The sequence below is a fragment of the Symphalangus syndactylus genome, chromosome 19 (assembly GCF_028878055.3).
Source record: "Symphalangus syndactylus isolate Jambi chromosome 19, NHGRI_mSymSyn1-v2.1_pri, whole genome shotgun sequence".
Lineage (NCBI taxonomy): Eukaryota > Metazoa > Chordata > Mammalia > Primates > Hylobatidae > Symphalangus > Symphalangus syndactylus.
Window position 1 is genome coordinate 51,480,327 of NC_072434.2, and position 18,562 is coordinate 51,498,888.

Here is an 18,562-nt window from a genome sequence, read left to right on the forward strand (position 1 = left end):
CCTTCCTTTCAGACAATTCAAACAAGGAGCGTATTGCTGACACAGCAACACTGTGGTCTCAGACTGTGGGAAATGTCAAATTTATGGTCCTGGGAGTGATTGGTGGATGGTTTTGTGGTGTGTATGGTGTTTTGTTTTGTTTTGTGTGTGCTTTCTCTTTTCTCTTTTGAGCCTCTGACAGAAACAGAGCTCTACAAACTTTCTGGCGACCTCCCAGGAAAACAGAAGGAAGCTGTATCCTGTACTTCCCCTGGGATCTAATGAAATATACAGCCTCTGGGCTTCTTTCAATTTGGACTTTCAGATTGCTAAGCCAGTGAAAAGGGGATCCTAGCTGTCACAAACGTCACATGGTCAGGGTCACCTGCTGCTCGGGGGTTCTCATGCCAGTTGTTGACATAATAAGCCCCCCTTACACTTTAATTACAATTCACAGTGTGCAAACTATGCAATCTGCTTTAAGGCAGACTGTCTTTTAAATCAACACTAAAATTCTACTACTAATATGGCAATGCAATGTAGCAGAGGAAGGGTGTGTCCACATGACTAACTATATGCAGATATCTGCCGTTTGGGAGAGAGTGGGTAGCATTTGCCAAAATATAAAACAGTGTTGCTGACCCTAATTCTGGGAGATGGTACTTGAATCTTACTCTGCTCTGAGACTTCTTTCAGTAGGCCACAAAAAGGTAATACAACATACTTCATGTGTAGCATTTTACATTTGTATAACTACTATTTTTTTTCACATGGCTCCATAACTGTTCTATGTACTAATCTTGCCTATCCAACAGGAGGAGTGTTGAAGAACAGTGAATTTCTACTTCCCTACTTCTTCCCCTTTAAACCTAGGGCAGTGCCAGTGATGTTTAACACATGCTTCTAGAGTTGTGTCAATGCTCTATCATTTACTGGATCCTTGTATTTTGCTAACTACAGACCTGTGTAAGCTATATTTTTGCAATCAAAACATGAAAGGTCATTTTAAAACAGAGCCCATTTAAAATGATATGACAATGCAGGGAGCTGTTTAAAAAGTGCTAACACATAATTATAGTCTACAGTTTTCTCCAAAAACAACAGTGGAAATTAGTTACAATTCTATTACAGACAACTGCTATAAACTTAGGTGGGCTAACCTCTGAATGAACCATCCCAGTACTCTGGGAATTGCAATCTCATTTTCAGTGCCACAAATGACGTAAGATGGAACACACAAAACAAACCCACACAAAGTACTTTTATGTTTATAAAGTCTTACTCAAACACCTTAGCTGAGCTAACCCGTATGCCTCACTGTAAAACACCACCACCACCACCACCAGTAACAACAAAATAAATAATCAAACAAAACAGAAGAATCCAAATAGAAAAAAAAAAGTTTTAAAAATAATAATGCCTATACTTGCTTTAATGAAGGCTGTACCTGAATTACAAATGCCATCAAGACAGATTAAATTAGCCAATAATTATTCACTGCTTTTTTTTTTTTTAGTGTCAAACAATGGTAGATACCAAGACAAGTAACAACAAAAGGCAAAAGAGTTTATTTTATTTAGACATGGTCATTCTAACATAAGGAGAAGATGCATTTTCCTTTCAAAAACTGAGGTCTCTTTGGGCAAACTTTCAGTCCTTTAGCTATTAGGGTTTGTCTTCATGAAGGCAGCCATAAAGCAATTCTGTTCTCTTCCTTATTTGAACACTTTCGGTCTTCACCTGGCTCTCTGCCACCCCAGCTAAACCACTTGACCTTCGATTACATAACAGTCCCCATCTGTGAGCTCAGCCATCCTCAGGAGATAGGAGGGGCCATGAGAAGCTCAAGTTCACCATGAGCCACAGCAGTAAGCCATGCTTTAGCCTCTGACCTGTGCTCCAATTTTGGTACAATGATTTCTGCCATGTTCTCCAACAGGTAAGCTCTACCTCAAGGACTAACTTCTGTACCTGTATTTGGTCAAGTGCCCTGGCTCATCTGGAACTGGAGATGTTGACTTGCTTTTCCCTACCTGCCCCCCAAGAACAAAATTCTGACATGGAAACCCAGGCTAGCACGTGGAGCCCTATGACCCACTGACAGACTTCTCTGACACTAACCTTCTGCCTAGATTACTGTCATCTGCTTATGTTCTCTATTTCTTGGTTCTGTCCAACTTTTGAGACATTCACCTGCCAGTTAGACTTCCATGGGGTATAACACTCCGCTAAGCTTACCAGCCAGTGCCTATACTCTGAGCATTTGGGACATGGCTGGACTGAACTTCTTTACGGAACTTCAAAACTACCAATCCCAGAATATCAACCTTTACGTAATTTCAGGTCCTGGCCCTTTACACATCTCATCCCAAGATATAAACTCTATCTGCCAATTCCCTTTTCTTTCCCTTGGTAGGTAGGAAACAAAACAACTCTAAAACTCTGTAAAGAGTATGAATAAAAAATAGAATAGAAGTTATCTTATCCATTACTGTTAGGGCCAGTCGTTGATTGGTTAATTTGAAAAAATGGATGAAGAAGATACTCATTAATGAGACATATGCACCTTAAACATTTTAACTTTGAGCACATATATGTACATTCTTTGGCCAATCTTTTCATGCAGAGACAAGAATTTAAATTTAACAATAAATCTGTTAATAACTGGAGCTCCACAGCATCTTTCTTGTATAATGCATATCTATAATGCATCATAAAATATTTCCAGTTCCATTTACTTTAAGTAGAGGGAGAATTTAAAGACATTTCTAAAATAATCTAACAAAACTCTTATTGTTGCAACCTTCTCTCATCTTCTGTAGTTATCTCATTCACATGTAATCTGACAGAAATTTTTGTAGCTTGCCTTTACTGATTCTTTCCAAGGCACTGAGTCAGTTTCATAGAAATAATACTTTTCCATTTTGAACTTGCATGCCATTGGTTCACATAAATTTAATTAAATTACACAATTGGTGATACAAATAAGACTAGTATAAACAGGTCTGGAATAACACAACTGACGTGGTAAGCACACAACTGGTAAAAACAATAGTGCTAGGATGTGCTAGTAGGTAACTGTTGGCCAAGAACGTTCAACATGCCAAAGGAATCAGTTAGTATATTACAAAGAAAATAAAAAGTCTTAATCTTGCAAGCTGGTTAATACAGAGTTTCTGTTATGAGGGTCTATCCAAAGAAAACATAATCCAAATATACATTGAATGGATATTATGAGTAGGAATTGATGTTTGATGCATAATGCTTGATGCTGCGATACAATGTTGAAAAAGACATCTTTCCCAGCATTCTGGTATAGCTCTAATTTCTAATAATATCAAAAAGTAATTAGAAATAATTATAAGAAACTGCTCATTGGAGTTACTGTATTTTAAATGGTAACTGAAGTGATACCTCTACCTACCTGCTGTAGGAGGCTTAATATTCAAGTTGATCTAAATGTATTTAAAGAACATGAAAAACAGCCAGCTTACCTCCTAATATAGTATTTTCAAATTCTGTACTCTACTTATATTTTTGTTATTTTGTATCATTATTTCTGTTTTCATTTAAATACATGATTGGTGAAGCAGTTTTTAAAATTAGAGGCACTGTGTTAATACAAAAAATCAACTGCCATTTTAACATCACGTAGTCTGACAATTGAAAACAATCACATAACAGTCATAATTTTTCAGTATTTTATGATTTTTCAGGTTATGTAGCTATCAGTTTTCACGTGATTGTATTTAAGATCAATCTTTTAGCAATAAGAAGCCTTAATCTCAATCTTCTGCTTTTTATCAGTTTACTTATTATCAGCTTCAAAATAAATGTATGACATAATTGTGCTACATATATGACAATAATGACGGTCACAGTAACAGCTAGCATTTATTGAATGTCTAGCAATAAAAATAAAGTGATTTACATATACATAACTTTCCCAGCAACTTTTGCAAAGTAAACATTACTATCCTCATTTCAGGGTAAGGAAACAGACAGCATTAAGAGAAAAAGCTGGAACTCAAAACCAAATTAACTCCAAACTTAAGTTTTCCCACTTCGACAAGGTGTGTGTATGTACATAGTAAAGAGATCAGAGTTCCCTTTCCAGTGAAATTTTTATTTGTACAGATGCATGTGTATGTAGGCATATGAGCACACAAATACACACATATACATTAGTTAAATCAATTTCATATGCAAAAGAAAAGTGAGCCAGGGCTAAGTTATTAAAAGAAGCCTTTGAAGCAGAGAGTGATGATGTGTGAAAGACATACAACAAAAGTTTATTTAAACAAAGAACAAGCACAGAGGGATGGGACAAAAGTGAAGATAAGAGAAATGAAGGCTCTCCATCTTTTTTCTGTGTGTATGGATTTCTCATACGTGGAAAAACAAAACAGTAAGAAAGAGATGTATGCAGTGTATGGAATATCCAAAAGTAAAATTAGTTTCAACTAGGGCCCAGATGAATTCAACTCCACACTGATTTTTCAACAAAGTTTTTCTATGTGAAACGCAATCATGCTATCCTGTAGTAAAGTCCTTGATATTAAACATAATTTACTTCTAAGAAAAAACTCGAGCTATGATTTTAATAAATATTTTTATAGTATCTTTTTCAATGTCATGCTATGAAAGCAAAATTTTCAAGTAGGCTTCAGAAGAGAGATAGAGCCTTTTTTCTTTCATTCATCATGCTCTGTAGAACATTTCAATATCCCAGTGTACATTTCAACAGGCACTAAACTGGCCCATAGTTTTCTTACAATTCAAATTTTTGTCTGGTCATCTTAATTAAAAGTGAAAAATTTGGCCAATCATACAGAAATTATATTCATGACACACACCATCTAGATGATATGGAAGTGACATGGTACTTGTAAAAATAAACATTCCTCTTTTAGCAAAACAAAGAGCAACATTCACATTGCTATTGGGGAGCAGAACAAAAGGGGAAGCCAAAAAGCTGCAATGGAGAAAGGTCTTCTAATCTAAAGTGAAAACTAACTTTGTCTGCTTGCGTTTAAGTAGACATTATAAAAGTCTTATAGAGACGCCATGCTTACAGAAGGCATTATTGCCTTTGAATATAAATGAAAGCACATTTCTAGCACTTATATTATTACAAATATTGAAAATGGCCTCCAGAAGCTTTTAGCAATGTACGCTTTGTCTTGTTTCCAAAGAAGCAATCCAATTAAAATAATCATTTTCAGCATAGAGGACTAGGACAATGAACCGTACCTTGTACCCGGCATCTTAGAAATACTTTGGGGAAAAATCTATGGAAAATAGATTTGAAACTTCCATATGCTTTCTGTGTACTTTTACTAACCAAGCATAATTTACCAATATTTTCCTAGAAAAGGAACTGCATGTGTTTTTCTGCCTCTTCCAGTAAGTATCCATCCATGATTATTCCAACCCATACCATGTTTGCTTCCTTGAATTCACTATGTCATGGTATATCTTGTGTATTCAAACTGTCAGCAGGAACATGGTAACGAATATTATTCTTTTTTTCTTTTTTTTTGAGATCAAGTCTCACTCTGTTGCCCAGGCTGGAGTGCTGTGGCATGATCTCGGCTCACTGCAACCTCCACCTCCCGGGTTCAAGCAATCCTCGTGCCTCAGCCTCCTGAGCAGCTGGGACTACAGACATGTGCCACCACGCCCAGCTAATTTTTGTATTTTTAGCAGAGATGGGGTTTCACCAGAGTTTGAGGCCAGGCTAGTGTCAAACTCCTGACCTCAGGTGATCCACCCGCCTCAGCCTCCGAAAGTGCTGGGATTATAGGCGTGAGCCACCGCATCTGGCCATTATTCGTTTTTGATACATTCCTTCTACCTTCCCCATCTAATAGCAAATACTCATGTTAAGCATAAAGAAGACACTTAATAAACGTGTTGGCTGAATTATTTTTCTTACAGTAAGATTATTTCATTGTTTGTCCTAACTATAACATTTGGTTAGTAAAGTTTTTGATTTGTAGAAATTATTTCCTTCTGAAAAAAATCGATGTTTACCATGTTGCTGTGGTCTAATTTTTTTCAATTCCATAAACTTAATTCTTGTGGCCATTTTTTCAATCAGTAAGTATGTAAGCACCTTTTATAAATTGTTTTAAAATAGTTTACACTACACTTGATACTAATGAAATTATAAAATAAAAATGTATTGTTTTATGTCTTTCAGGATATATGTCATAAAAGTTGGATGCCTTCCTTTTAAGACATTTGAATGGATCACCAAATAATTACCTACTTTTCTCTCACAACTCAGATAAATAATTAAAAGGAGATACACACAGATTGATTGCATACTTAAGAGTGAGAATCAATTAAAACAAAATTGTACGCATGTTCTTCCAATAATATATCCCTACAGGGACCGTGAGATGCTACCTTTACATTTGTAAAATTACTGAGGTCAGATCAGAGCCTTAATGCTATTTCTCCATGAGCATTCAGAAGTGGTTGTGCATGGGCATATGTGGAACTGGGGCTGGGGACTGGGGCTGGGGAAGATTTAATTGGCAATTTTTTAGTTATTAATATCTTCATAATTAAGTGCTTTAAAAGTTTCTTATAATGCCCCAGAAACCAGAAATGGTCATTGAATATTTACTGAGCACGCCTAGAGTGGAAGTTTCTTATTTAAGTTGGTATTTAAGTTGGGACTGCAGTAAGGGCATCTCTCATAAAGAAACATTTTGGGATTACCTTTAAATAAACATTTAAATCCCCTTCATTAATTGTCTCAGAGCTCTCCGGTGCCACTTAGCAATAGGAAGCAGCTCTGCTCCAAACAAAAGAACACAGAGCTTTGGGAAGATGCCACTATTTGAGAAATCACACATCATAAGGAAAGATGGTTACTTCTAATCTAGTTCTGTGGACCAATTCAAGTTTGGGGGTTCCAGAAAGCCTGAAACCCTACCTCTCAGGGCCGTGTTTTTAATATTAAGGAACTGTCCTAATTTGTGCTTCAAGAAGTTCTGTGCATTAAGTTTTACGAAATCCATCTCACCCAAGCCTTTTAGTTAAAAGGCTTGCATAATTGTGCACACAGATAAAAACTGCACTCATGATATTACATATTTTACTGCATTCTCCCTTGAATCTATCTGCCCATTATTATGGTTAATTATGCAGAGGTTTGGTTCTCTAGCTGGAGGGACAGCTAGCTGAGGGTGAGCTAGTTGAGGACCTCCATTTTTTCCCTGCACCTAGTTTAGCAGCTGACATAGAAGGGCTTGGTAAACGCTGGCTCAATTAGATTTTTCAGAACTTTCTCAGACTAATGTTTGCTTATCACCGCACACATGTACAAGAAACACTTGAAACTCTTGAAAAGGAAATTTAGTCCTTTAAGGGTTCAGAAATAACAATGAAAGATAACATTCTCACCAAAAGAAACAAAAAAGCTCAAAACCAGGAAACACTTGATAAAGGAGCTCATGAGGATACTTATTCTCTCATTTATTAAACTAAGAAAGTTCTCAGGATCATGTTGGCAGTAGACCATTTCTGGCCCTGAGATGAATGCCCTTTTTTCAAGTTAAAACCGTGGCCCAGCTGTGAAATAATGATGGCTGCAAGGAACCCAATGGTGGCAGCAAACTCAACTCAAAGACCCAATATTTGTAGGCACCAAACAGATAAGCCAGCAAAACAGGAGTGGTGACCAGATGTCAGCAACAGTCCAAGGGCATCCCTCTCACCTCCCCTCACGCATAATGCTGCTTTCTTCCCCCACCCATTAAGTGTGGCATCAAGAGCAATTACGGCACACCCCCAGTGGACGGTGCCAGGTGGGGAGCTGTAACACCTGTCACAAGGCCTGCATGACATTAACGAGGACCCAGAAAGTAGCTTTAATGAGCTGACCCTGCAACAGATAGAACCTAGTGTGGTGTGGTGTATGCTGTGACTGTTCCAAAGATACTGCTCCCTATACCAAGAACCGGACCAAGCACATACATTCTGAAAGCCCAGTTCTTCAGAGTGCCACTGCATATCACGAAATGAAACATGAAATTCTGTGAAGTACACATCTCACTTGGTGTCAGCTTAATGTTTTGTCCATCTGGAAATCTTTATCAGTGGCATTCAGGTGATGAACTTGAGTTGTGTCTTGACACTCTTTTTGTGATAGAGTTGTAACTTTGGGAGTTGTAAGCTCCTTTAAGAAAAGATGCATTTCTTCCCCATCTAGCTCTTCCCGGTGCCCAAAAGCCAAGTACATGGCAGATGGCTGGAAGAATCAATGGAAAAACAGATGATGTATGAAAATTACTTAATGCTTACAAAACTTATCATGAGACAAATGGTCAAAAAAGTAAAATGGTTAAGAGCCTGACAGAGCTCATTTTGGTTCACGATCAATATTTACAGGCAAAGGGAATGACTTCAGGATTCTTGAGCATCCAAGACACTGGCCTGTAAAAAGTCATGCAATGCTTGGTCAACTTAATAAAATCACTAATATGCTAAGATACTAAGGGTACCAATAAAGAACTACAGACAAACCAGTGAGCCAATTTCACATCAGGAGCCCAGCAGGTGATGTCTAGGAGTAAGTACTCGGTACACGTTAACAATGATTATACTTCTGATTGCAATAATTAATAAGGGATATTAGCCTAGTGATTTACAATGTGTCCTCCATAAATCAGTCATCCCACTTTTGAAGGGGATATTATGGACAATGACACAAAGATAGTTGCTTCCAGATTTTTTTTTTTAAGAGTTGGAAGGAATCTGAGACATTGTTTTAGTCTAATCCCTTCATTTTTCAGAAGAGGGAACTGATGCCCCCAAAAGATTAATATACTGTATCTGAAGTCATGCAGGGGTTCTGTTTCTCTTTCTGCCTAAAGAGAACCATAATAACTAGCTTCTATCAACCCACACTGTCATAATAAATGATGTATCAAGAGTCGCATTTTAAGTATACGGCATAAAGGTTAGTACAAATCCAAGATAACGTTACTTTTTCAAAATAATGTTGATGAACATATCTACTGTGAATTCCACTCCTAAAACAACAATCATTACTACAACTATATTTATGTCTTAGCGACTTTCCGAGAGATCCTGGAAATGTTAATACTTGTAAAGAAGTTCCAGTTCCTCTTTTTAAACAGCATTATTATTAGATCTTCACAACAGGATAACTATATTTAAATACTAAGTAGCTTATGATTCATACCTTCGAAATAAAACGGTTCACTTCCATATGCAAAGCTTGTCTTCAAACTGTGGACACATAAAGCAGCCACTAGAAAACACTGGTTTTTAATTATGTGCCGGCTTTAGTTATTTTGATTCTTTGGGGTTCATACAGGGTTTATACGACTTCACTCAGTTTATGGGGTTCAGACAAGGCTCAGAGTGAATTTCACCTGGAACTTTTCACATGGTTTGAGCATTAACCAGGGATTCAGTGGTTTATAGATCATCCAAAAGAATTTCTGTCTTGGACTCTTGCCGTGAGCTTAAATTCCAAATGAATTTATATCACAGAATGACTACAGGTTTTTAGTAACTGTTTCTATTTTCTTATTTTTGCTATTTTAAATGAAAACCATGAAGTAGATAGAGAGGAGAATATGATAATCCAAAGTTTCAAAAAAAATAAATAAAAACCTAAATGTCTTGATATCTATATAACAGTTTACAAAGGATTTTCGTATATTAACTTAGTGGATACTAACCACTGTCCTTTGTAGAATATAATGAAATCAGTATGTATCCTAATATTATCTCACTCTTTACCTATGTAATTATGTTTTCTAACTGAAATATTTATGAAAAATAATACTAATAGAATTTATTTTGTAAACAAAGTGTTAAAACCATTTTTATAACATTTTTTTCCCTGAAGAACAAAAGCTTGGACCATAATACATGGAAAACATTTTGTTGCCTATAGTTAGGACTTTGAACTTTGAAAATTTACTTTATATTTATGGAAATGCTTTCAGGGGATGTTATAATGAAGTTTTACTGTGTATACGATGTTTAAAGAGCTAACACAATGAATACTTACAAAACAAAAACTATGCCCCTCAATTTAATTCTGCATACATAGTTTACAAGATTTCAGGATGGTGTCATAGCTTTTAGTTAAGAAAAACCCATCTAAATTTTAGAGGTTGAAAGTTAGCAAAAACCCAAGTACGTCCTCCTCATACTAATGCATGAAATGCCATTTTTGCTTATATTTTGAAGACTCAAATTCATCCCAGCCATTTTTCTATACATAATGTATGTTTGAGTTGGATAAACCTAGCAAGAGGACATTTAGTTCCATTTATTTCAATCTACTGAAAGTATTTAATGAAGAAAAAATGTTTAAATCTCAAATACCTCTCAGGGAATAGACCAGCAATTCATATTGCTCAGTCTACTTAACGGTTGACAATTTAAATCTAGACAGGTAGAAATAAAATTTTAGCATAATTCTCTGAAGTCTATTAGGTGTGTACGTAGAAAATGCATTTATGTGAAGTAAATTATTATGCCATTTAAAAGGAGGAGGATGATACTCTTTTGTTTGAGGAAAAATTCAAGATTTAGGCCTCTAGCCAGAACTCGCAAATAATCTAGGGTTTTTAAATAATCAATAACCAATTGTGAAAACACTGTCACATTATTTGAATCCTACTTAAAAGTGAATAATACTCTTCTGAGAATGTCTGACCCAAACCCAGGTGACCATAATGTACTAGATTATTTAAGTCCATCATTTGTAACTTATAACCGTATAATTTAACTCACATACACATTCAAGGTATACAACAGCTAAACCCCTAGCCCTTGAGTTTCCCTACACACAGCCTCTCTCACCTATCCTGGCAGACCCAGGCCTCTGGCTGTGAAGAAAACCACAATGTGGGGAGGAAAGCCTACAAAAGAATGAAAACAGAAAGTGTCTAAGGCCTTGGCAGAAGGACACTAAATAAAATAGAGAGTGGTGACTCATTTTGGCAGTGAATCCACCTCAACCCCTTCAAAGCCTTTGGCAAGAGTCCTCAGAGGAGACCCCAGCCTTTTGCCAAGCCACAAAACACCACAATTATTATCGCAGCAGTCATCAACAAAACAGATTTTGTAAACTGACTTGTTGGCACATAGATTAAAGAAGCTATAAAAAGGAATAACAGCTGTTTGGGTTGCCCTATGCAGAAAGCTACTATATAGAAAGTAAATTTTATATTTCAATACATACTTGGGTAGACACCAGCATACACATACACCCCATGTACTAATTATACGTGTATGCTACGTAGAAAAGGGTAAAATGCTAAATATACCACCACATAAATTTAAAACACAAACAACTCTTTTAAAGTAAAATATTCACTTTGGAAGGACTAATAGAAAAAATTTCCTAAAGAAAAGATTTCTGCAATTCACTAATTTAAAACACGGACTGTGTCTACAACAGCAAAATGAATAAAGTTTCTCTCAAAATACTAAAAAGTACTATCCTTTTTCATATAAGCAAGAATGGTGATGTGGGAATTTGCAAAAATATGCCTTATTCTACCTACGTAAACACTGCCTGATTGGCATTTTATACTATAAATCTAGAATTTTGTCATGCTTCAGGCAATTTGAAAAAATTCTACTTGCTTACATACTCATAACTTGTCATGAATAAGTAAAAATGGCATATTTTAAAATGATTTAATTTTTGCCTCAGCTACAACAACGTTAGTCATCTGGATAAATCATCAATGAATATGTAATAGAAAAAAGCAACAAAATTGACAAGTAATAATCAGTATTATTTACACATTCTTAATCTGAAGATTTAAAATGCACTATGATTTACTGTAATGAGGTGTGGACTCTTGATTTTCTAATTTAAAAAGAAAGGTTTTATTCGGGCTCCTTGTCACTAACTTACAGTACAATATGTAAGAATTGGCAAGAAAGACTTTTAATTAAACTATTTTACATTTGTAATATATAACATTACAAATATACTCTGGAAATACGTAAGAAGGGATCTGCTACACACCTTGCATCTCACACATTTGCCCCGCTAACCTCTAAATGCCTCCATAGCTTTATGTTGAAATTTCCAGAACTGAAGCATCTTAATGAACATTGATCTTTTACGCTGAAGGATACAGAGTTCAGATTTCAGCTCTGTCAATAACATTTGGTTTTACCTACTGAATGATTGGGCCTTGGTTGACAATTGCTTACTAGGCAAGAAAAGACTAGAAATAAACATACAAGAAGCTTTGATGGCTACAAACATTGTTGCCTAAATGGCAGGAGAAAATCAGTAAAAAAAGGACTGAAAAGTCACATTTCTTGACTACCTCTTGTGATAGGGAATATACAAAATATACACACCACCTAAGGGCTCCATGATTGAACAAATCCTAAAGCTAAAGATTTTTCAAAACTCAAGCTATATAAACTATATTGCTATATAGTATTATCACTAGCTGATTCCACTAGTGGAAGATAAAAACAAAACACCACTACCTTCATGACAACCAGCCTTTTTTAACAGCTACTTAAGCATTAAATAAAATGTTTTGTCCCCTAAAACCTATCTTTAGGAATGCAGGTCTCAATCAGAATATAAAACCTAGTCCATTGCTGATATTAAACAGAAGATCTATTTAAGGAATTCACTGACTTAACTAACTGCCTGGAGAAGTTAATTTATCTGACTATTTTTTAAAGGATCACACAGAAAAATTTCAGCAACTTGTGGAAACATATTCACTTTTAGGTCATTCTTCAAACTACCACAAATCCTGCCATTTTCAACTTAGTTTAGTACTGGTTATTTATATAATTAACCATATCACGGAGTACAAACTGCAGAGGGTTCAAATAAAATTCTTTTTTCCAGGCTTTGTTTTTCAAGTTCAAACTATCTTCCCTTATCACCATTTCCTCAGCTTCTTCTATCTACCTTGGAATCCAAACACATTATGCAGCCAGCACAATGAACCAACATGCCAGCAGAAGTAGTATGCTCCACCTATCCAAGAATTTTAAAAGCATCCAAGCACACACACACTGTCTCCTGTGTAGCCTGGAGATCCCTATTGAGCTCATGCCAAGTGTCTGAAAAGTTGGACCCTGCATCCGGTATTTACACTAAGCTAAAATTCTAATCAGCACTAACAGCAGTATGTTTTAATTCACCCTTATGATTTTATTTCAATCTGCTAAGTACCACAACTGCCAGAAAGCAATTGCTATAAACTTAAGTAAACAAATGCAAAACTAAAATAAATCTTAAACCTGTTGTATATAAAGTTTGTGCCACTTTAGGCAAGCAGTACAAAAAGGCACAGCCCGAAGTCTTAGTTAACGCTCTTCGATCTCATTTAGAAAGCTCTTTGAAAGTATTGCCTTGTCTAGGCTTTTTCCCCCTTTCTAAAGAATTATTTGGTGCATATCAGATAAGGTAAAGAAAATGACCATGTTATTTTACAGTGGTTTTTCACCTCATGTATTCCCCTGAATAGTCTTCTGCCAAGCATGTGAAACAAGTAGTACGCGGTGACTACTTGAATCTCTGGATGACACTACAGCCACTCGTGCCAAGGAGATGGTGCCAAGTCTTGCATCTTCGGGTTTGTGGTTTTTTTCCTTCCTTTTTGGGTGGTAGTTGTGTGGGGGGAGGGGGTTGGCAGTGGGGGAATCTGACCAACAAATTCTGAGAAGTTGGTCACCATTTTGAACCTGTTCAGTGTGCTCAGACCTTGGCAGCCATCTTACAGCTTGGCAACCATTTTGAGAATTTGTTTGGCAAGCTCTCAGAATTCACTGACACTGTTTAAATAGAATGCTAGTTAAAAATAGTCCACATTAAACAATACAATGTGATATCAGGTAAAATAACCCCCAATAAATCTTGCCAACAAAACAATTTACAACATCCTCACTGAGGTAATGATATCCCAATTTCCTTAACTTAAACACATTGCATGAAAGCAGCTTAAAATCTGATTCTTTAACCCTTTAACAGACAAGCTCTTAAGAAACAATGTCAGAGGGGCACCAGTGAGTAGGAAAGTGGAAGGTATAAGGAAAGAAAGATGGCCAAAAACACAGCCACGATTGACATCAACACATTCCCAAGCGCTTTCAAATTCAAGATATAAAATAGAAGGGAGAGGTGCTGTCATCACATTCCATCAGGTATAATTCTAGAAAATGATCACAGTATTTCAGACTGTCCCACTTCATGTTTTATGAGCTCATGCAAACTCTCTTAAGGAGTCATGCGGCACAAAACTCTCCTTAGGTAAAGAAATTGTAAACCAGAAACATGTAATCTTATGAACTGGACTAAAAAAAAAAAAAACCCAAAAAGACAAAACTTGCAGGTGCTGATTTTTCCAAAATCAAGAGTTATGTATACAGTTTTCTGACAAAGTGGTCCTATTCAATTTCACTCTTTTCCCTTACGTTTCAACATTTCTAACTCAATAAAAAATAAGTTCTGTCCTTGAAAATATTTCTCAATGTCTACAAACCTGAAACACAAATGACAATTTTGCACTGGTGTGACTCTGGCATCATTACCAGACCTATATAGTTTTGTAGAAAATTGAATTAACCAAAATGACAGTGGGTGATAATTTTATACCATATGAAAAAGAAAATGACAATCTAGTAATTTGAAAATATCTTTTGTCCATACTGAAATAAATAACACTTTCATGTATACTTCAGTATCTTCTCTTCAGTGTTATCAATATTTAATATCATATCAGTATGGGGGGAAGATTTACGATTAAAAAAAGACCCTATTGTGTATGGTTTGTGAAAAAAAAAAAAGTCTAAATGAGCTAGTCTGTGAACCTACTCTTTTAGTTAAATCATAAATATGGTGATAAAGCCTAAAGAATTTTGAATCTTGTGATGTTAAAAGACAAAAATTTGGAGTCATTAAATAATGTTCCTAGCCAATATTTGTTATTTGAATTTTAATGCTTTTGGGGGCATGATGGATACCTGACTTGTATTCTAGTTTCAATGGTGATATAACTCATAATGGCACTGAAAAAGGCTAAAGCCATGCATTAATAACAATGTTTACACTATTGCAGTGCTTTTTACACTTGAAAGCTGAATTTTAAAATTTCTATTGAAATTCAACAGAGAAAACATTTTACTTCACTTAATACTATACAGAGTGAAACAATTAGTTAAACCATGATTGAAATTAGAACATCACATAGAAAGACATTATGCTGAAATGGATCTGTCTAAAGTCTTTATACTATTAGATGTCTCTTTATTGAATGACAGTATCTGCAGAGGTATGACGTAAACCATGCTAGAATAGTTTGGAATGCATTGATAAATTGCTCTATCGATCTCGTTCTGCTTCACTTACCATAATTATAGCACAGTAATGAAAGACATGAATGATATATTTTCACTAGAGAGGAAAGCCCAGAATTTGCCTGTTTCTTTATGAGATTATACCAAATCCTTTCAATTAATACAGCATAGTTGATAGCTAACACTATCTGATGAAAAGACACCCAATTCTAGTGTTCCTTCTTAAATATTATTCAAATATCTGACAATTATTTCGAATAATATATTAAGTGTTTAAAGACATAGCATTTGCTCCTCTATAAGATGCTATTTCAACACAATTTTATACAAACATTATTTCACTTAGAAAGCTATCTTTTGAAACTTTAAGCTACCTTACAAACACAATTTTATCATCTTATATTCATTGAACATGCTAGAAGTTACCCCAAAGTTTTTTAAGGATAATTCCAATAAGAGTTATTATGTTGAAGAAGAATACATATTAGAATGAAAGAAAATATAGATAAGCAACTAAAAATATTTTCAGAAGAGAAAATTAATGATTTATTTAATTAATGTTATCTGATAGTCCTGATAACAAGAGATTTCATAGAAAAGACTCAAAATAAAAATAAACACTTTTTAACAGACATCACTTATAAGAATTATTCATTATCCATAATTATTTGGTATCCCCAAGTAATCATTTAGTTTAAAAAAAAAAACAAAATCTGCATTAAAACCACACAAGCATTAGAGCTGTTGTTGTGCCACTTTATTCTTCCTGATATTGCCATTCTAGAGTACTACTAAGAAAAGACACCAGGTTTTCCCAAATGGATACATTTAAAATTAAAAGTGTCATTCCAAGTCATGCAAAAGGAATGTGAGAAATCCTCAACAGGATATAACTGAGTCTTAAACAACTTAGAGCAAGATTGGGATTGCTTTTATTTTAAAATATTCATTAATGAAAATATTTCATTTTATTTGCTTTTGCTGTGAAGAAGGAAAATAAATATTGTAAATTTTTCAAAGAAAAATCAATTTATGGAAAAGAAATTCCCCCAACAACTAAATGGTATAAAAATTGATCTATTCTTCCCTTCTCAAATTGCAAAGGCTATTGTGGGAATAAAATGTAACCCAGGAGAGCTGTGACAGCTATCAAACTTTCCCTGACACATTATAATGTCTGAAGCCCAGACACCAAAGGTTTACATCAGAAAAACTCCAGCATGTAGGCAACAACTCAAAACCAACTATCGACCACGCTATTGATTTTTATTGGAGAAACCAAGAGGGAAAAGCACCAGAAAAGATAGAATTTCTTTTTTCTTTTCTCATCCTCAACTTAGTGGCTGCCAAACTTAGGTCTTCTCAGGCTTGAGCCCTGTGAGCTTGCATTGCAGCTAGCCAGGATGTCTGCCTGAGATAATTCAAGCTGAAACCAAGCAGTGTACAGTGGAAGGCAATTCTCCATTGACTTGCAACATAACCTCAGAGACAAATGCAGTTTCTTGACAGAAGGGTACAGGAGACAAGGGAACAACTGCAAAACTAAAACATATAATTTTCTTTTCCGATGATATCTGAAGATCTCTGAAAGTTCACAAATTATGCTCGACTCAACAACTGCTAGGAAGCTAGGCCAATCATATTTGAAACCATTTAAATGTAGATTATGGACAAGGTGTTACAGATAGATTTATTTGGAAATTAAGGAGTAACCCACTTACTCCCAAATTCCAAACTAATGACACAGAAAACTCTAAGTTAATTTTTAAAGAGCTGACTTCTTCCCTTTCACATAAATTAACACAAAATGGGTTATTCGAGAAGCTAAAAGGTAACAAAGCAAACTGCTTGCTTTAGCTCCTTGGGGTCTTAATCACATAATCTTGAATTGGTTGAGGATCATTTACTTGGATCATTATAATCATATCCTACAAGTATTCTGCCATTTAATTTGTGAAATGCATGACCACAGAGCATGTACATTGAAATAATTATTAGACGCACTCATTTTACTATTAAATTTAGAGACGGCTTTGAGCCATTTAAAAATACTAACAATAATAATAATGATTAATAATGATGCACTTCCATTCTGACTCACAGAACTATCTCAGGAGGTTTTACAGCTGTTCACTAATTAAGTCTCATATTCCCCACCCCCTTACTAGGTAGATCAGTACTGTGATGCCAATTTTATATCTGGGAAAGCTGAGGCACAGCAAAGTGGTAAGGGTAAATCAAGGTCCTACAGCAGGCACAAGAATGAAAATAAGAATGTGGGAAACTCACAAAATAGTGCATCTTGAAATCCATATTTGAAAACAGTGATGGGAGAGGAGAAAAACTTGCACGGAATAACTAATGAAGAAACAATAGGGCTTATCTCCTATTGATTCTGTTGATTAAAGAACACCCACAATGGGTTTTATTTGTTTGTTTGCTTCCTTTTACCTATTCTGCCAATGATGAAAACACTATTTGTTTTCTGAATTTCAGTTTTAATATACATAAGCACAATATTTTCTCTGCCAGAGATTTAAGTATTTATCAGTCAATTGTCAAACTAATTCTTCTGTTGCTAATGTCATCCAACAAAGATGAGCTTCTCGTATTACCTTTTGTTTAACAGAATTACAAATCACTACTAAAGAACTTACTCATGTAACCAAACACCACCTATTCCCCAATAACCTACGGAAATACAAAATTAAAATAATTAATAAGTACATATTTTGCTGAGTTGGGAGAGTGCTTTGACTTGCGACATGGCTATGTAAGTTTGATGTTCTCAATAATGCAAATGAGAGATAACTATATCACCAACTATTTTAGGGTTAAGAAATGCTTTGATCATTTATTCATTCAACATGGGGGTAGAGAGGCGAGGCACATCTCCTATGTGCCATGCAGTGTTCAAGGTGCTAGGGATAGAGCAGTGAACAAGAGACAAAAAGTCCTCACCTTCCAGGAGCTTATATTAGACTGGACTTGAGAAGAAGGGTTCTAGATATGTATTAATTAATTCATTCAACAATTATGAAACACCTCGGCTTCTGGAATAAAAGTATGAAAGAGTCATTGGCTATGGCTTCAAAGAGGTTGTTTTGTTTTCTTCTTAGAAAATTTAATTTTCTTAAGATATTCTCACTGGTGACAAGCAAAAGAGTGATTGCCATAGCTCTTTGGGCAGGAAATGATTAGAGAAATGGACCATATCTGCCTATGGACTAAG

The 18,562-nt window shown here is 35.4% G+C and overlaps 1 protein-coding gene and 1 long non-coding RNA gene across 6 annotated transcripts in view; one reads left to right on the forward strand and one right to left on the reverse strand.

The window, feature by feature from the left end:
- The window catches only part of NFIA (nuclear factor I A), a 386,956-nt gene that overhangs the window by 209,104 nt on the left and 159,290 nt on the right, over window positions 1–18,562 (reverse strand). The window lies entirely within an intron of this gene.
- On the forward strand, window positions 1,727–6,384 carry LOC129458551 (uncharacterized). The gene is made up of 3 exons (XR_008649653.2): window positions 1,727–1,918; window positions 5,352–5,385; window positions 6,185–6,384. It is a non-coding gene; the product is annotated as an uncharacterized lncRNA (long non-coding RNA).